At 35.1% G+C, this 20465-nt stretch overlaps 1 protein-coding gene across 7 annotated transcripts in view; it reads left to right on the top strand.

The window, feature by feature from the left end:
- The window catches only part of BAZ2B (bromodomain adjacent to zinc finger domain 2B), a 500560-nt gene that overhangs the window by 249102 nt on the left and 230993 nt on the right, over nucleotides 1–20465 (top strand). The window lies entirely within an intron of this gene.

Raw genomic sequence — 20465 nt, 5'->3', positions numbered from 1 at the left:
TAAAGAGTCACAAATGTACTTAAATCTTTTTCTCAAAAGTCTCATATCTGGAAATGAGATTATTCAGAGTAGAAGGAAGAATGTGCATATATATTAAAGGTCTATAAGCATAGTTTATCTAAATAGTAAGATATTTGATTAGAAAAAAATTTTTTTAATGTTAATTTATTTTCAAGAGAGAGAGACAGAGACAGAGCATGAGCAGGGGAGGGACAGAGAGAGAGGGAGACACGGAATTAGAAGCAGGCTCCAGGCTCCGAACTGTCAGCACAGAGCCCAGTGCAGGACTCGAACCCATGAACCATGAGATCATGACCTGAACTGACGGCAGCTGCTTAACTGACTGAGCCAACCAGGCACCCCAAGTTGTTTTATTTTTAAACTCTAGTAGTAGGTATCCTGGCCATTTAAAAGAAAACATTATGAAATTATTAAACATTAAAGGCAATTATTGAATATAGTTTAGGACCTAACATCTAGAAATACTTAAAAATATTCTGGGATAATATAAATATAATTCTACTTTTGTTGAGTTAATGTATTTTCTTTTCCAAAATGCTTATCAAAATTATTTTAGGTAACTCAATAATTTTTAATATATATTATTGGTGCTTTCTAGGAGATTCTAAAGATTATATTTAGTGAATATTTTAGCTTAGTCAAGTTATTGAAATAGGACTTATAATAGTTCCTCTATTTAATTTGTAATAACAAGTAATAGATTTCAATTATTGACTGCTTAGTATGTACCAATCACTGAGCTAATTCTGTTGTAGGAGATAGAAACATTTACCTTTACTCTTTTAGAGTTATTTTTGTCTGGGCCTGAAAATTAAATGGACTCAAAATAGATCAACAGGACAAAAGCATACACATGTATTTAATAAAAGTTTTGTGTGACATGGGAGACTGCATAAGAAATGATGACCCAATGAAATGGCAAAACCTACTTGTTTTATATGAAGTTGAACAAAGAGAGGCAATTGTGGAAAAGTGACTAACCTATGTGCAGAGGCCAAAGGGAGAGGGTAATTATTTTTAACAAAGTCTGTTTGTGTAGGATTAATTTAGTCTCAACTTTTTGTCCTTGATGATAAGAGTGCTACTTTCCTTCTGGTATAGGGAGGACATCTTTCATACAAGAATTTCAGTTTTTGCTTTTAAGAAAAAAAAAGGAAGGTCATCTGCTTTCCTTATATTTACTGTTTTTCAAGAGCCTTTAACTCAAAATAGTCAATATGCTAGTGTTGCATGTTCCGAACTCCTTCACTATTACCTGTATTTTATATTCATGATAATCACTTGAGGTTTAGATACCATCATTACTCCTATTTGTACTGATAAGGAAATAGTGGTAGGGAATTTGAATAATTTCAACAGTGTTCCTTAGCCAGTAAGGGCCAGATTCAGACCAAAGACAGTAACAGAATCCAGAATCCAGAACTCAGTCTTCGGTGTCATGCCTTTAAGCATTGTGTTTATATTTTGGAGATAATAAGGTGCTTACACCTTGATTTAGATAGTTTTTTTTTTCCCATCAATTTATTAAATAATGCAGAGTACTTACTAAGTGTCAGGCACTATAAGGAAGTACTAGCAACAATAATGGAAAACAAAATAAAATTCTTTGTTTCAAGAAACAGTTTAGTTGAAGCGGCAGAAAAATTAACGGGCTATTACATATTACAGTACAATGTGATAACATATAATACTAGTCAGTGCAGGATGTAGGCAACACAAGAAGTATCTAATGTATTCTTTTTTTTTCTTAATATTTGTTTATTTTTGAGAGAGAGAGAGTGTGCGCGAGAGTTGGGGGAGGGGCAGAGAGCAAGGGATACAGAGGATCTTGCTGCGGGTCTCAAACTGACAAACTGTGAGATCATGACCTGAGCTGAAGTTGGATGCTTAACTGACTGAGCCATCCAGGCATCCCTCTAATGTATTCCTTTATTCACATATTTAATTTGCATTTGGTGTGCTGTTCTAGGTACATGGGATATATCAGTAAATAAAACTTTCAAAGCTCTCTGTTCTTGTGGAACATATAGTGGGGTAGATAGAAACAATAAGCATGATAAATAAAGTGTATAGCATGTTTAAAGGTGACAAGTGTTATGGAAGATAGAAAAAGTAGAGCAGAATAAGGCTTTGGTGGTGATGGGTAGCAGAGCCTGAAGAGGGATTTACAGAGAAGGTGATATTTAACCAAAAACCAAGGAATTGGTTAGCTATGTGGAAATCTTTAGGAAGAGTCTTCCAGGTAGAGGGCTTGAGGCAGGAATATATGTCAATTGTTCAGAGTAATGAACAGAAACCATTGTGATTAGAGCAGAGTGAGGGGGGAAGGAGAGTAGGTAATGGGTAGAAGGGTCATTTCATATAGGACTTTACAGACCACTACAACGACTTTGAGGAGCCATTGCAGGGCTATCAGTAAATCTGTCTTATATTTTTAAAGGATCACTCCAGTTGCTGTTTTGAGACTAGTGGCATTGACCACTAGTTAGAAGGCTAATAGAATAATCTGACTGAAGTTGGTAGCAAATTCTGGATGTTTTTAAGGTACAAGCAAAAAGGTCTTTCAGTGGATTGGGTGTGGGATATGAGAAAAAGAAGACAAATGACTCTAAGGTTTTTGGCTGAGCAACTTAGAAGGATGGTGTTGCCATTGGCTGTGAGATGGGGAAGGTATTCAGATGGAACAAGTCTGGGATAGAGATGGGCATTCAGGACTTCGGTTTGGGATGTGATAGATTTTTAAGTGTCTGGAAGATATGCAAGTAGAGATTGTGGGAAGGCTTTCCAGAAGAGATACTATCTAAACTGAGGCTAAAGAATGAATTGGACTTACCTGGTCAAAGAGGTGCCTTATGATGAGATTTGAGAGCATTCTTCATACACTTAAATGAATCTTGGCATTTTCTACTTTATGTATTTACAAACTCCAGAGTAACATCTAAAAAGTTATAATGTTTGGGACGCCTGGGTGGCTCAGTCAGTTAAGTGTCTGACTTTGGCTCAGGTCACTATCTCCCAGTTCAGGAGTTCGAGCCCCGCATCGGGCTCTGTGCTGTCAGCTCAGAGCCTGGAACCTGCTTTGGATTCTGTATCTCCCTTTCTCTCTGCCCCTCCCCCACTATCGCATGCATGCTCTCTCTCTCTCCCAAAAATAAATAAACATTAAAAAAATTTAAAAAGTTATAATATTTTGGAAAGCAATAAAATTGTTTTTTTCAAAGAACAATTTATTCTGGATAGTTAAATTTTCAGAGTATTTCAGTGGCTACTATATTAGTCAGTTGTACTGGGTGCTATTACATATGTTAATTCTCAGTATAGTGCCATAAAATAAATATTATCCCACTTTATGCTTGGAGAAACTGAGTCTGAGGGAGATTCTAATTGCCTGAGGTCGTTGATATATTAAGTGATGGGTCTGGGTTCAAATCTAAATCTTTAGATTCTATTGCCTATGCTCATTTTAAAAAAGTCTGATATATTAAACTTCAAACATTTGTTTAAGGTTTCATGGAGTTGTCTTTTTTTGTTACCCTGTATTGTAACATAGGGATACCCTTGGGACATAAGGCTTATAGATTCTCCATCATAGAATTAAAGCCATTTGTTGATGCTGTTTTGGGGGGTTTTGTTTTGTTTTTCTTTTTAATTTCTGCACGACTTTCATACAATTACCTACTACTGACGGTCCCTCCACCCTCAGCCCTGTCCCCCTGCGTAGTGCTTAATACACGCTTAGAAAAATTACAGCTGCTATCATTATCATCTTTATCCCTCTTTCTAATATGCTGTGACCTTGAAATCACAATCCAAGTTTGTTGGAGTCATGTGTAAATTATAAAACCTCAGAGATTAAGGGCATGAGGACTTTTTAATTAATATAGAATGAGTTTAACTCATGTATTTTATCTGATGGAAACCTATTTTTGTTTCCTTCCCTTTATTGGCTGTTTTATGGGGAAGTGATTTGATAAATAGCTGTGTTTCTGACTGGAAAAGCAATATTCTCTGAGATGTCAGTGGATATTTTCACTGTAAAAGTGAATATAAGTCATTCTACTTCAGTAAAGAATAGAAACATACTTGTTCATTGGAACAGATTTACTTTTGAGGTACTGATGCTATACTTTAAAAGCTTAAACATTTGCCTTTAGATCAAAATATAATTTATATAATTTATGATATGTTTTTAAAAGCACACTTAAGAGAAGGTTATTCAGACATTCTGTAGAAAAGAAATATTTTAACAAAAGCATTTTGCACATTTTTAAAAGTACCAATTAAAAACTCCACTGTGGATTAAAATAGTCTGTATGCCTAACAGGTTATTTTAAGCATATACTAAAGACATATGTAGGAAATTTACCTAGTCTTTATATGTCTGTTCTATAACTATATGACTTTATTCCAAGTGCACTGTTTTATATATTTCTCAAATTTTTATGCTATTTTTCAAAGGAACAAGAAAAAAAAGATATTTATCCTTCCTATTTCTTTTTCTAAAGTCTACCTTCTTTTTCATTTTATACCCCAAAATACTTATGTATAATTTAAGACTGCTATAATTGTTTTTTAATTTTTTTTCTCATTTATTTATTTTTTGAGAGGCAGAGAGAGAGAGAGAGAGAGAGAGAGACAGCACGAGTGGGGGAGGGAAAGAGAGAGGGAGACACAGAATCTGAAGCAGGCTCCAGGCTCTGTCAGTGCAGAGCCCGACATGGGGCTCAAAATCACAAACCATGAGGGGCGCCTGGGTGGCGCAGTCGGTTAAGCGTCCGACTTCAGCCAGGTCATGATCTCGAGGTCCGTGAGTTCGAGCCCCGCGTCGGGCTCTGGGCTGATGGCTCAGAGCCGGGAGCCTATTTCCGATTCTGTGTCTCCCTCTCTCTGTGTGCCCCTCCCCCATTCATGCTCTGTCTCTCTCTGTCCCAAAAATAAATAAACGTTGAAAAAAAAAATAAAAAAACAAAAAAATCAAAAACCATGAGATCATGACCTGAGCTGAAGTCGGCCACTTAACTGACTCAGCCACCCAGGTGCTCCAAGACTGCTGTAATCATTAAATGAGCTTTTTCAGTAAACAAAAATTTTGGTTGGCTGTTGTAACTTAATTATCTGTATAATCTCATGTTTTAGTTAATTCTTTTCAGGATTAGAAGTTTATATCCTAAACACATCTACTTAGGCATAAAAAATATTAGCATATATGTTAATGTATATTCCTCACCTATTTTGTTTTATTTCTTATTTGTATAGTGTCTTTGGGGAAAAAGAAAAATGGTCAGTCAGAAAATTTTCTGGTGAAAGTATCCTATTGCCTATTTTTAATAATTGTACTGAACTAGGGGCGCCTGTGTGGCTCAGTCAGTTCAGTGTCTGACTTCTGCCTCAGTCATAATCTCAGGTTTCATGGGTTTGAGCCCTGCAGTGGGCTCTGTTTTGACAGCTCAGAGCCTGGAGCCTACTTCAGATTCTGTGTCTCCCCCTCTCTCTGCCCCTCCCGCTCTTCTTCTGTCTCTCTCTCTCCTTTTCTCTCAAAAATAAATAAAACATTAAAATAAATAATTACTACTGAACTAAATCTGTTACATCCTTGATTAATTGTGGAGTGCCCAGCAAATGAGTATTCCAATCATATTTTTCTGAGACTGCTTTCTCTTAACATTTGTTATTGAAATTTTTACTCTCTATATTTGTGCAAATGTAGTATTATTTTTTTGAAGATTAGAAGATGGCAGAGAACTACTGGTCCTAATTTGACAATTTGAGCTACTACTAATCTTGTTTGGTAAACAAAGTACAAACAGATATGAAATATTGGTCTTGATTTGATAATATGAGCATCTAATCTTGTTCTATAAACAAAGCATAATCAAATCTTAAATGTATAACAGTAATTTTAAAACACCAGTGATGCCAAAAAGAGGATAGGATTAATTGCTAAGTAAGTAATATAAACAAGTGAAATATGATTTGAGAACAAGAGAAAGGTCACTAAAATGACCAAGGAAGTCTGGAAAAAAGGAAAAGGGACCTGAACTTCAAGCATTGAAGAAAGACTTCAGACATTAATTTTATAACATATTTCCTGAGATATTTCACATACTGCAATTTACAATTTATCCATTTAGGGTGTATAATCCAATGATTTGGGATATTCAGTAGTACTAAGTTTTTTAAGTTGTGGAAAAATATATAACATAAAAGTTGCCATTTTAAACATTTTTAAGCGTACAATTCATTGGCATTTACATTTACAATGTTGTCTGACAGTCACTGCTTTATTTTCAAAACTTTTTCATTACCCAAATGGAAACTCTGTAACCATTAAGCACTAATTAATTCTCCATTTCCCCCTTTCCCCAACCCCTGGTAATCTTGAATCTACTTTCTGTCCCCATCAATTTGTCTATTCTAGATGTTTCCTGTAAGTCAAGTCATATAATATCTGTCCTTTTGTGTCAGGTTTCTTTCACTTAGTATAATGTGCCAAGATTCATCTGTGTTATATCATGTATCAGAACCTCATTACTCTTTAGGGCTCAGTAATATCCCATTATCTGTCTATCTATCACATATATGACATACATATGTATGTATATATTTATGTATATATCACATTTATCCATTCATCTTTTGATGGATGTTTAAATGTACAAATATCTGTTCAGTACTCTGCTTTCAGTTATTTTCAGGGTATATATGTACCTTGGAATGAAATTGCTAGGTCATGTGGTAATTTGATGTTTAGCTTTTTGAGGAATCTGTTGTCTTCAGTGACTGCATCAAGCATTAATTTTTATTCTATCATACTATATAAAGAGGGGCATCTGGGTGGCTCAGTTGGTTGAGCCTCTGACTTCAGCCCAGGTCATGATCTCATGGTTTGTGGGTTCAAGCCCCACATCGGGCTTCCACTGACAGCATGGAGCCTACTTCAGACTCTCTGTCTCCCTCTCTCTACCCCTCCCTGCTCATGCTCTCTCTCTCTCAAAAATAAATAAACATTAAAAATAACCTTTTATTATGCTATAGAGTATGTAAAAGATTAGACTGAATACTGGCTTCAGCACATAACATATGCTTTTCTTAAAAGGAAAAGAAAAGAAATGTGTACGTGTAAAAAGCCACCTCTTAAAGTGAATTTTAGTAATTAAGCCTACTGGTAATGTAACTTCAGTGTAATTCTGCCCAAGGCTAAGATATTTTTTAGTTGCCTTTTCACATTATAAAGTAAAATCCCACTTAATTATATCTAACTGGAAAATACTCCCAATACATTCTTTTTAGTCATTTTATATTTATTTATTTCAGTTATATTAACATTTTATGCCTTTTTTTTTTCAACGTTTATTTATTTTTGGGACAGAGAGAGACAGAGCATGAACGGGGGAGGGGCAGAGAGAGAGGGAGACACAGAATCGGAAACAGGCTCCAGGCTCTGAGCCATCAGCCCAGAGCCTGACGCGGGGCTCGAACTCACGGACCACGAGATCGTGACCTGGCTGAAGTCGGACGCTTAACCGACTGCGCCACCCAGGCGCCCCAACATTTTATGCCTTTAAGTATTGAGAGAGACGACTGGTTTTTGAGATGACTTGTGAAAGTATAAATTCTAGAATTCAGTGTGAGTTAGTAGAACAGTGTTTACCTTTTTTAGATCAGTGAGGAGCCACTAAAGCCAAAAGACAGACTTATTTCACTGGCTTGATAAGGTCATATAACTGAGGAAATGGGAAGGGGTATTGGAATAGGGAAACTTTTTGACCTAATTGCAACTTCCCTAGGAAGTATGTATAATAAAATAAGCACATAAACAATAATGAATTACTTGTGTATTCAATATGGTAATAGTAGTAACAGATATAATTGGTCACCCTAATAATATTGTTTAGGACTTTAGAGAAGTAATTTCTGGAAATAAAAGGAAGAGCAATCAGAAGCTTCCTTTAAATTTCTTATCAAAGGGTGTACATGAGAGTATTTGATGAATAGGGAATTTGAAATAGCCAGCAATTTTGAGAAAATTGACACAGGAGAACTCACAGAATCTTCTTTTTTCCTTGTTCAAACCTCTGAGGAAAGTTGCCTTAGTAGTGATTTGAGCCTAAAGTCTTTCCACAATTAAATAGGAACTGAGAACGAGATTATAGAGTCTCTACGTCATCAATAAAAGTTAAACTTAGAGATAGCTTTTGGGAAAAAAGTTTCCATTTGGTTAAAACCAAAAAGACAATATTTAAATGAACACAGAATTGTGGTAGACTTAAATACTTTGAATAAGCTAGTGAAAATTAAATAATTAGATAAAATATTTTAAATGTTCTTATTGTGGCATTGTCAAAATGGTAAGAAAGTAAAGAATTTAAAACGATCAAAAACTAAGTGAAACAGAAAATTTAAAGAGGAGGATTAGAAGACACTATTGTTAAACTTTCCATAGTATTCAAAGTGGTCCACAGATTCAGTACAATCGCTATCAAAATCTCAACAGCACTTTTTACAGAAATACAAAAAACAATTCTAAAATTAGTGTGGAACCGTAAAAGATCACAGATAGCTAAATCAATCTGTAGAAAGAAAAACAAAGATGGAGGCTTTGCACTTCCTGATTTTGAAATATATTATAAAGACATAGTAATCAAAACAGTATAGTACTGGATTGACATATAGACCAATGAAATAAAATAGAGAGCCCAGAAATAAATCTATGCATATATACTCAAGTAATCTTTGAAAAGAGTGCCAAGAATACACAGTAAGGAAAAACTAGTCTGTTCAATAAGTGGTAATGGAAAAACTGCATATCGATATGCAAAAGAATGAAATTGGACAACATACATGAAATATACTACACACAAAAATCAACTCAAAATAGATTAAAGACCTCAATGTAAGATGTGAAGGTGTGAAACTCTCTAAATAAAACTGAGTGGGAAAGCTTCGTGACATTGGTTTCAGCAACGATTATCATGGATATCACACCAAAAGCATAGGCAACAAAAACAAAAATAAATGAGACTACATCAAGCTATGAATTTTCTGCACAGCAAAGGAAATAGTCAACAGAGTGGAAAAGCAATGTATGGAATGGGAGAAAATACTTGTAAACTATATATCTGAAAATAGGTTAATCTTTGAAATATACAGTTGACCCTTGAACGACAACAGGTTTGAACTGTGTGGGTCCATTTTCACATGGATTTTTTTTTTTCAATAAATACAGTACAACATTGTAAATGTATTTTTGCTTCCTGATGATTTTCTTCATAATATTTTCTGTAGTTTTTTTGTAAGACTACAATATATATAATACATATACCATACATATGGTATATGAATTACCATACTTCAGAATTACCAAGGTATTTTCTTCATCTAATAATAGCTAATTGAAATGTACATCATTACTCTCTGAAAGCTGTTCTAAGTCTTTATTTAAGTAGGATCGGTTTGTTGTAATCTGTTTATTAATCATTCCTTAGACATGATATTGAAGGTGAACCTTGTGGACATCCGGTATCCAATGTGGCATATTACAACTCTGAGAATGCAGAGTTGGGATGGTGGGTCCATTTTTAGGTCCAGTTCTGCTTTCATCATGCTGCCTTCCTCTGTGCAGGGGTGAGGTGGAGCCTCAAATAGTGATAGATCATTGTAGGGGTTACCTGGTAAGGGATTTCTGGCTTGGTGGAGGGCTTTACTCAGGTAGTCACATGTCCTCATAGAAACTTTTTTGGAGGTATAGCAGTCGTATTTTCCCTTCTGGCTCTCAGTATACCTACTGCATATGTAAACCTTGGTTTCAACAATCTACTTATAGTAGCCCTTATACGAGTTCTTTGGGAAGAGGCAGAAGACTCCTGGAAAGTACAGATCTTTGGTTCAGATTGCTCTGTCCTTGTTATGACAAGAGGATGACAGAGTTCTCACACCTGCCGTTATTACCAACCACCTTGAATGCTATGAGTTTGGAGTGATAGATGAAAGGAAATGTGTAGGCCATGCTGGCTAGCATTTTGCCACTTCAGGAATTGAAAATTGATAAGTAGCTTGTTTGGTTATTGACAAGTGTGTTTATGAAGACTTATTTTAAAGTTATTTCTACGTTAAAATTTTTATAGGAAATAGAGGGTTTTTTTCTATATCTTAAGTTTCTTTTTCATTCTTTTAAACTGACAATTGGTGATAAATATTAAAGCGGAATTCCTCATCTATAAAATTAAAATAATACCAAAACTACCTACTTCAAGATTTGTTCTTCGGGTAAAATGAGAATATGTGTGCAGTGGTTTTTTGTTTGGTTTGGCTTGGCTTTTCCAAATTACCAAGTTACATATAAATTTTAATGATTATCATGCACTTTGAGTCAAAGCCTTTTATTAAGATCTTATATTCTAGATTATAAGGGTTTAAAGATGATAAACAATAGTCCATGCTTTCACAAGGATCTCACCATTTAGTAGGAAACAAGATATCAAAACAAAATTGTTGCACAGTACAGTGTTATAAGTACTTTAATTAGTAAGTATATAAGAGCAACAAGAAAGGAGTACCTGTGACTTCTTCAGTGAATCAGACTGGCTTCCCAGACTAAGTAATTAATGAGATGAGACCTAGAATATGTATAGGAGTTTGGCAGGGATAAAGGAAGGACATGTGAGGAACAGTGAACATCATATACCAGATACATGGCATGGATGCAGGGGAGACGTGGGCATATTTGGGAATGGCAAGATGTTTGGCCACTGAGTGTATGAGAGGAGAGTGAGACCAGAGAGGAAGTCCGAAGCCTCATTAAGAAGAGCTTCTTGTGCCAAACAGAGGACCTGGGATTTTACCATACATATGATTCAGAGATACTGAAAGAGTTTTAAGTAGGGGAGTAGTAGGATCAGGTTTTTGTATTAAAATGATTACTATTTTTTTTGGTAGGATTACTGTGGCTGTGTAGAGAAGGATTGGGGAAGAGAGAAACAGATCTCTTAAAGAAGTCTATAACAGTATTTTCAGTAAGAACTGATTTAGGATTGTACTAAAATGATAGTAGGAATAGAAAGAAGGTATTTAGGAAGCAGGATCAGCAGAAGAGAGTGAAAAGTTTATGTGGTTTAGAATCTCAGGCTTATTTTTCTTTATTAAATCCCTCTATTATAAAAATCTAGCTAGTCACATGACCATTGGAATGAAGTTGTACAACAAGTCTGGTAAGTACTTAGAAACTTAATAATGTTGGATAAACCTGTTCAGTTTCTAAACTGAGTTAATACAGAGTTAGCAAGTTTATATATATGTACACACACACACACACACACACACACACACACACACACACACAGATGAGAAATTGACTAAATGGTGAGCTCCTGAGAGAATTTGATACAGGAAAGGTCATTCTAGGGACAATTCTACATTCAGTCTTAGATACAGAGACTGAAATTGAAAATACTAACTTTAAAATTTCAGTAGAGAATGCATTATGTCAAATAGCATCTTATCAACATGAGACCCAAATAGTCTCTTTTTTTTTAATAACCAGCTTTATGGACATATAATTCACATACCATACAATTCATCTATCTAAAGTATACAGTTCAGCTTTTAGTGTATTCAGAGTTGTGCAACCATTATCACAATCAACTAAAACATTTTTATCATCCCCAAAAGAAACTCAGTACTCGTTAACAGTAATTCCTCATTCTCCTCTAACCTTCCCACAGCCCAAGGCAACCACTAATCTACATTCTGTCTCTACATATTTGCCTTTTCCAGACATTTCGTATTAATGGAATCATGTATTATGTGGTCATTTGTGACTGGCTTCTTTCACTTTGCATGTTTTCAAGGTTCTTCCATGTTGTAGCATGTATCAATATTTCATTCCTTTTTATTGCTGAATAATATTTCATTGTGTGGGTCTACTGCATTTTATTTATCTGTTTATCAGTTGATAGTCACTTGGATTATTTCCACATTCATACACAAGTTTTTATGTGGACATATGTTTTCATTTCTCTTGGGTATATAATTAGGAAAAGAGTTGCTGGGTCATATGGTAACTCTATGTTAGCCTTTTGAGAACCCAAGTGTTCTTAACTTTTGAACATTTGAAGTGGAATATTTAGATAACCATTTAAAGCACAGTTTTGTAGTCTAAATAACTATATATGGTTCTATCATTAGATTGCATTTATTTTAGTAATCAGTGAGCTATTTCATTTTTTTATTTTATTTTATTTTTTTATATATGAAATTTATTGACAAATTGGTTTCCATACAACACCCAGTGTCAGTGAGCTATTTCAAAAGAATACTTAATTTTATCATTTCAATGCTCACTTTTAGAGTGATTTTATTATTGAGTTGACACTTTGTTTTAACTCTGCAGAAAAAAGTCTCATAGTTACATTCATTATATCACTATATTTAACTGTTAAGTAATATTTTCATGTATTTAGCACAGGTCATGTTGAGACATGTTTGAGATGTATACTTAAGGCCTTTTATTATGAAGGTAGGCAGTTAAATTCTCTCTGAGCAGTATTTTGAAGGGTCTTGATTCTTCAAATACAAAGTTGGAGTATTAATTAATATTTGGACCTGTTGGTACAGTAAGAAATGTAAGAATTATATGCAATACTGAAAATAATAAAAAAAATTAAGAGGAAAAGAGAAGATACCTATTTGAGAAGATATTAGTACATAATTTGACTGAATTTTGTAGTTAAGAAAATGGTGAAGGGAATTATTGTAACTACTTATGAATCTCTTGACATTATCTGTGTCATAAAAGAAAAATTTGATCCCTCAATTACTGAGAAAAGGGAGTTATAGTCTGAGCAAATTAATTTTTTTGAATAATGAAAGTTATAACATTCTTGGGAAATCCTTAGGTATTCTTAGGAAAAAGCAGTTTTACTCTTTGGTTATCTAAAAACTAGAGGCGTCTGGATGGCTCAGTTGATTAACCCTCTGACTTTTGATTTTGGCTGAGGTCATGATCTCATGGTCTGTGCTTCGAGCTCTGCATCAGGCTCTGCAGTGTCACAATTCTTGGCGTTCTCTCGCTCTCCCTCTGCTCCTCCCATGCTTTCTCTCTCTCTCTCAAAATAAATAAACAACAATAACAAAAAACTAAACTGAAAATGTTATTGTCACCAAAACCCGAAACTTTAAATTATACTATCATCCATAGGTAAAGTAATAATAACACTGTTTGAGGGGCATGTAGACAGGGGATACCCAATATATTTCAACATCTATTCAGGTTTACCTGTGAAAGAAATGTGCTTAGAAGTGAAAATGCTCTTGACGGTTTTCACATAGTTTTGTTCACATTTAATTTATGAAAGAAATAGTATTAAGTTTTAATCAACTTTTCCCCCACTCTTGTATATTTAGTTTGAAGAAAATAAAGATATTTTCTTCTGAATTTTGGCCAAACACAGAAGAACAAAAGACCTAGCAGGAAGTGTGCTAGGCACTCTCTTTACAATAAGTCTTTGAAGTAGGTGTAATTAATCCCATTTTACTGATTCAGAAACTAAGACTCAACAGACATAATGGCTATGTTTTGAATAATACAGTGAATTTATAACATAAATACAGAGCAGTAACAAGTCAATATAATTAGCAGCTTCCTGGGTAGAAGCTAAAGTGCTCTGTACTTCAAAGATGGGAAGTTGTGACCTAGGGTTAGTCAGAGACAGCTTTATGGATAAAGTGACTCTTGGGCCTATATTTGAAAGAGCACAGCATTTGGATTGTTGGAAAGGAAAAACAGATTATGTCTCAGTGGTATAAGTAGGATGAACAAGGATGAGAAAAGACAAGACTAAATGTGACATTTGTTAGGAGGTTTTCTACCAGTGTCTTTTGGTTGCAAGTAACAATAACCCACTAAAACTCATTAGAAGGATGGGTATTTAGAAGGCAGGAGAGGAGCATCTGGGTGGCTCAGTTGGTTAAGCATCTGACTTTAGCTTAGGTCATGATCTCACGTTCATGAGTTCAAGCCCCGTGTTGGGCTCTGTGCTGACAGCTCAGAACCTGGAGCCTGCTTCAGATTCTGTGCCTCCTTCTCTGTCTGCCCCTCCCCCACTCACAGACTGTCTGTCTGTTTGTCTCTCTCTCTCAAAAATAAATAAACATTAAAAAAAAATTTAGAAGGCAAGAGAGAAGTCATAGGGAATACAAGAAAAACAAAAAGGCAGGTCTAAAGAAAGGAACCTGAGATTGGCAATATTTTCATTTTCTCTCTCACAGTACCACTTCGCTTCTCTGTATATCTGCTCTCCCAACATTTTTTCCAACCAACTTTTCTTTAGTTTGTATGTTCTTAGGGCTTCATGATTTCCCACTCAGCAACAACTTCTGTTTTTATTAGTTAAAATGTCTATATCAGGGGCGCCTGGGTGGCGCAGTCGGTTAAGCGTCCGACTTCAGCCAGGTCACGATCTCACGGTCCGTGAGTTCGAGCCCCACGTCAGGCTCTGGGCTGATGGCTCAGAGCCTGGAGCCTGTTTCCGATTCTGTGTCTCCCTCTCTCTCTCTGCCCCTCCCCCGTTCATGCTCTGTCTCTCTCTGTCCCAAAAATAAATAAACGTTGAAAAAAAAAAATTTAAAATGTCTATATCAAAGATAATCTGATTAAATCGTAGAATCTTTTAGAGGCAGCTAACACATGTCATAGATTTCTGGCTAGCCATTGTCTCCTCCAGGTCATTTCTGGTTCAGATAGCTTTGACCATGGGAGTGGGGTCATGATGCCCACTGTTGAGGGTTAAGGATTATATCAGTAGCAATAAGCCTTATTTGGTGAATTAAATGTTTTTATATGGGAGAAGCATGAGAAAAGCACAATGCGACATGGACCTTCCTACTTCCTGGATGGGAGTGAAGGCTAGAATTTTACTTTCATGAAAACTGTCATCATTTAAAAATTACTTCAAGGCAAAGATCTTTTTTTTTTCTTCCTGGTAGGCTAGTCTACCAGTGATGTCGCATCTCTTCAAATTCCTAGTCTCCTTTCAACCTCCTTATCCCTCCCAGCCCCTAGCTCTTCTTTCTGACTCTTCCTCGTTTCTGGTCCTAAAGATGAGGAAAGATTGGATAGAAATCTTCAGTTATTTCAAGGTTAAGAGAGAACAATAAGACGCACCTTAGTGCCCAACACAGGTTTAAGACTTAGACGTTATATATGAGGAGGTGGATTTTTTAAAAAAATTTTCTCCTGTATTTTTAAAATACTTTCTGAATTTAGTAAAGTGAACATATACATTTCTGTTTACTAGAAAAAATTCTTTAAACTTTGTAGTAATTTACAGGGGTGCCTGGATGGCTTAGTCATTTAAGTATCTCAACTCTTGATTTGGGCTCAGGTCATGGTCTCACAGTGGTAGGATCCAGCTCTGAGTTGTTGGGCTCTGCACTGGGAATGGAGCCTGCTTAAGATTCTCTCTCTTTCTCCCTCTGCCCTGTCCTTGCTTGCACATGTGTATGCACACGCTCTCTTAAAAAAAAAAAAATTAAAAAAATTTGTAGCAATTTAGATTTGTGTTAAGTTGTGGCAAGAACAGGATGAAATGAAAAAAATTGAGAGAAAATTAAAAAAGGAAAATTATTAGATGATGAACCTCTGTAAGGCAAAGACTGTAACTTATCTATATCATAAATGTAATCATTAAAGAATAATTAAAATTATGTAATGTCTTATGTATTATAAAACAATATAAATCTGTCCTTACATTCTAAGATGGGAATTTGTTTTCAGACGCATTTTAGTTTTTCATACTAGATGTTTTTATATATTTGACTAGGAGAAAATGTGTAACTTTTAATATAGATATCCCTAATCATTAACAAAGTAAAGAATGAATGTAATATCTTTCCAATGTATATAAAACTTATTTTCTACTTTGTTTTTGCTCATTTACATATATGTCTCCCCAAAAGGCCACTCAATTTCCTAAATGAATACTATTTTCCAATACCTGGTATCACCATGACTGTCACTTAGCTCAACTTCCTTAGCAAGGAAAAATCTGTTTAACTCAGTTTTGATCAAGTTTTCACCATTGCTCCAGTCTACTAAACTATGAACCCTTGAGATAGACTACTTAACCTACTTGACTTATTCATTATATCCCAAACACCTAGCATGCTTCATGGTTTAGTAAATGTCTTCTGAAAGGTTGAACATATTATGTTTTCATACATGGTTAAACTTTGTATAATTGGTGTCCTTATAGCGTCTGAGTGAAAGAACTTTGATCTATCTTTAATTAGCTGAATATTCAAAATTAAGAATCTAACATTTACGTGCCATCCCAGGTGTCCAACTAATATAATGTCCCATATTTCTTTGTCATAGATTGGAAAGTTAGGAGTACAGGTCCCTGAGTTCTAGAGGAATTCTAAGAATTTTGTACAACTGCTCTTACTTTAGTGGACTGTGTGCAAAAAGCATGGATTCTGCTAGTGTAGCAGTATACACAATCATGTGTATGTGTGTGTGTGCACACGTGTGTGTGTAAGAGTAGTAATCCTAGTAGTAGTAGTAGTAGTAGTAGTAATCATTCCAGTATAACAGGTAGTATGGTTAGGTTTTTTTTGTTTTTTTTGTTTTTTTTAATAATAGTGCCTACCTCAGAGGGTTGTTCGTATTTTTTTTTTTTTTTTAGTTTTTATTTAATTATGTTTGAGAATGAAAGAGAAAGGGAACAGGGGAGGGGCAGAGAGAAAGGGACAGAAAGAGAATACCAAGAAGGCTCCATACTGTCAGTGCACAGACCAATGCAGGGCTCGAACCCACAAACCATGAGCCAAAACCAAGAGTCATATGCTTAACGGACTGAGCCACCCAGGCATCCCGGGTTAGGAATTATAAAATCCTTCTGTGCTTCCCCATAAAAAATATACATTACTGGGAAACCAAGGAGATCAAAAAAGGATATCTTGTTTTTTATGACATTGACATGTTGATTTCATGACCTTCCAATAAATGAGTCACAGTTTTGAAATTTTTCTGTAACTGGGACTAAAGAATTCAGTATCATAGAAGTGACTTAAAATTTTAGGGTTCAGGGGTGCCTGAGTGGCTCAGTTGGTTAAGTGTCCAACCCGATTTCGGCTCAGGTCATGATCTTGTGGGTCGTGGGTTCAAGTCCCACACTGGGCGCTGCTCTGACAGTTCTTAGTCACTTCTATGTCCTTTGTAAAAGGACAAAGCCTTGGGATACCAAGACTTTAGCTTTTTTTTCACCCTTGAAATACCTATAGAGAGAGTGTTGTCAGCATCAGTAGAGGGTCAAAGGGAAACCTATGCAAAGAAATTCTGTATCTACTCCTGTTTTCTGAAGCCACCCTTTTTTTCCTCCTATTAAATTCTAACTAAATGCATTGAGAACGTATAGTAAGTTTATGTATATGGTCTCTTCTGATAACAGTACCTGAACCTATAATATTGCAAATAGAGCAAAATTTGTGATTTGTGCTAGGGATATTTTGATGGAAATGTTAAGAAGAAACACAAGTTATAACAATAGAGTTATTTGAGATTACCTCCTAAATGAATAGTGCAAGGTTTTAAGTGAATAGTTTACAAATAGCTAACCTCCACCTTAAACAATCTACAAATGATTTTAATGATATTCCCATTATTTTGGTAATGGTAAATATACTCTGTGAAGCAGTCATGATAGCATGATAATAGTTTCAATTTCTTCATGAAGGTAACTGCTGTCCCAGATAACTTCTTACACATCAGCCTTCCTTAAAAAAAACTTTAATAGGGTAGTATCTGCCCTAAAGCTGCCAACTCATGCTTTAACAGTTTTAACAGCTCAAATTACTCAATATGAAGCAGGCTACCTCACTAAGCAAGAAAATTTCAATGTCTGAGAGAAGAGTATTATTTAGACCCGTGCTATACAATAGAACTTTTGTAATGATAATGTGATAGCTGTTGAACACTTGAATTTTGGCTAGTGTGACTTTTAAATTTTATTTAATTTTAATTAATTTAAATTTAATTATCTGCATGTTGTTGGTTAATAGCCACCCTATAGGACTGTGCAGATTGAGACCTTGCTTTTGATACATTGGTCTTTGGTTCATCAAAATTGCTTGCTGTCTAGTTGAATGCTATCCTTAAAAATTGGAATGAAATGTAATGAAAAGACTTGACTTTTTAAAAATGTAGTTGAAGATGTTACCACACAGAGAAGAACTATTTTTTTAAATATTGTAATTTGGCTGTATATCCTTAGCGGACTACATGCTAAAGACCAAATTAATTGTGTTTTCGGTAACCATATTCTTGTGTTAGTGTTCATTTTGTTATTGAGGTTACTGTTTGTATATTGTGTCATAAATTACATGAATAATTCTCTGCTGCATACTGAAAGTGTCAAGAACTGATATTTGGTACAAGGACTGAGAATTTTTGGCAAGTGAAAAGAACTACAGAAGTAAAAATGGATATGGTATGATAAAAATCCTGTACTCTTAAGTTTAACTTTAAAGGTCATGTTGACATGACCTTTGTCTTTATTTATTGTGTTTTTTTTAATGTTTATTTATTTTTGAGAGAGAGACAGAGTGCGAGCAGGGGAGGGGCAGAGAGAGAGGGAGACACGGAATCCAAAGCAGGCTCCAGGCTCTGAGCAGTCAGCACAGAGCCTGATGTGGGGCTTGAACCCATGGACCAGACTGCAAGATCATGACCTGAGCCAGAGTTAGATGCTTAACCAACTGAGCCACCCAGGTGCTCTTACATGACCTTTGTCTTTAAAGAATGAAATACAATTATTTTTAAATTTTATTTTTTTCTATATTCCAGGGGGCCTGTTACCTAACTTCTTATACTCACAAGTGCAGCACTGCTAAGCCTTGCACTTCCCTCATGAGGCTACATTCTACCTTCTCACTCCCCACAGTTATGAGTATATTCTTGACCCCTTATTATGTCTGGCTCCCTCCCCCCTTTTTAAAACCTTTTGACCTCCTTCACGGAGTTTTCCCACCCTCTACCTCCTGCCTCTGGCAATCACCAACTGTTCTCTGTGAGTTTGGTTTTCTTTTATTTTTTCTTCCTAATTCTTTTAGATTCCACGTATAATAGAGATCAAACAGTATTTGTCTTTCTCTTTATGACTTACTGCACTTAGCATAATGCCCTTAAGATCAATTCATGTTGTTGCAAATGGCAAGATTTTACTTTTTAATGGTATGCACTATTTCTTTATCCATTCATCACCAATGAACAGTTAGATCATTTCCATATCTTTGCTATTGTAAATAATGCTGCATTGAACATAGTGGTACACATCTTTTTGAGTTACTGTTTTTGTTTCCTTTGGATAAATACAAACATTTTTAGTGTTTTTGAGGAGCCCTTCATACTGTTTCACACCAATTTATATCCCCATCAACAGTGCACAAAGCATTCCCTTTCCTCCATATCCTCACCAACACTTGTTGTTTCTTGTCTTTTTGATAATAGCTGTTCTAACAGGTATGAGGTGATATGTCATTATGGTTTTGATTTACATTAACCTAATTATTAATAATGTTGAGTATCTTTTCATGTACTTGTTAGCCATCTGTATGTTTTTTGGGGGAAAATCCCTACTTAGATCTTTAGCCCAGTTTTTAATTGGATTGTTTTGGGATTGTTTTGCTGTTGAATCATATGAATTCTTTATATATTTTGGATATTAGCCCCTTATCAGATATATGATTTACAGATATTTTCTCCCGTTCAGTACGTTGCCTTTTTACTTTATTGATGGTTTCCTTTGCTGTTCGAAAATATTTTAGTTTGATATAGTCCCATTTGTTTATTTTTTGTTGTTGTTGCTATTACTTTTGATGTTGGATTCAAAAAATCATTGCCAAGGCCTATGTCAAAGAGCTTACCTACGTTTTCTTCTCGGGCTTTTATGGATTCAGGTCTTAAGTTTAAGTTTTTAATCCATTCTGAATTATTTTTTTGTATGTAATTTTGTGTATGGTAAGATGTGGCCAGTTTCATTATTTTTGCATGTGGCTGTAATTTTCTTGACACCATTTATTGAAGAGACTGTCCTTTCCTATTGTATATTCTTGCCTCCTTTTTCATAAACTGATTAACCATGTATGTATGCATGGGTGTGTTTCTGGGCTTTCTGTTCTGTTCGACTGATCTATATATCTGTTTTTATGCCAATCCCATACTGTTTTAATTGTTTTGGCTTTGTAATAGTTTGAAATAGGAGAGCATGATTCCTCTAGCATTGTTTTTCTTTTTCAAGATTGCTGTGGCTATTCAGGGTCTATTGTGGTTCCATGTAAATTTTAGGATTGTTGTACTATTTCTGTGAAAAGTGCCATTGCAATTTTGATAGAAATTATGTTGAATCTATAGATTCTTTGGGTAGTATAGTTATTTTAACGATATTAAT

The sequence above is a fragment of the Felis catus genome, chromosome C1 (assembly GCF_018350175.1).
Source record: "Felis catus isolate Fca126 chromosome C1, F.catus_Fca126_mat1.0, whole genome shotgun sequence".
Taxonomy (NCBI): Eukaryota; Metazoa; Chordata; class Mammalia; order Carnivora; family Felidae; genus Felis; species Felis catus.
Note: the sequence above shows the minus strand (reverse complement) of the source record. Positions and strands in the feature narration are given on the sequence as shown.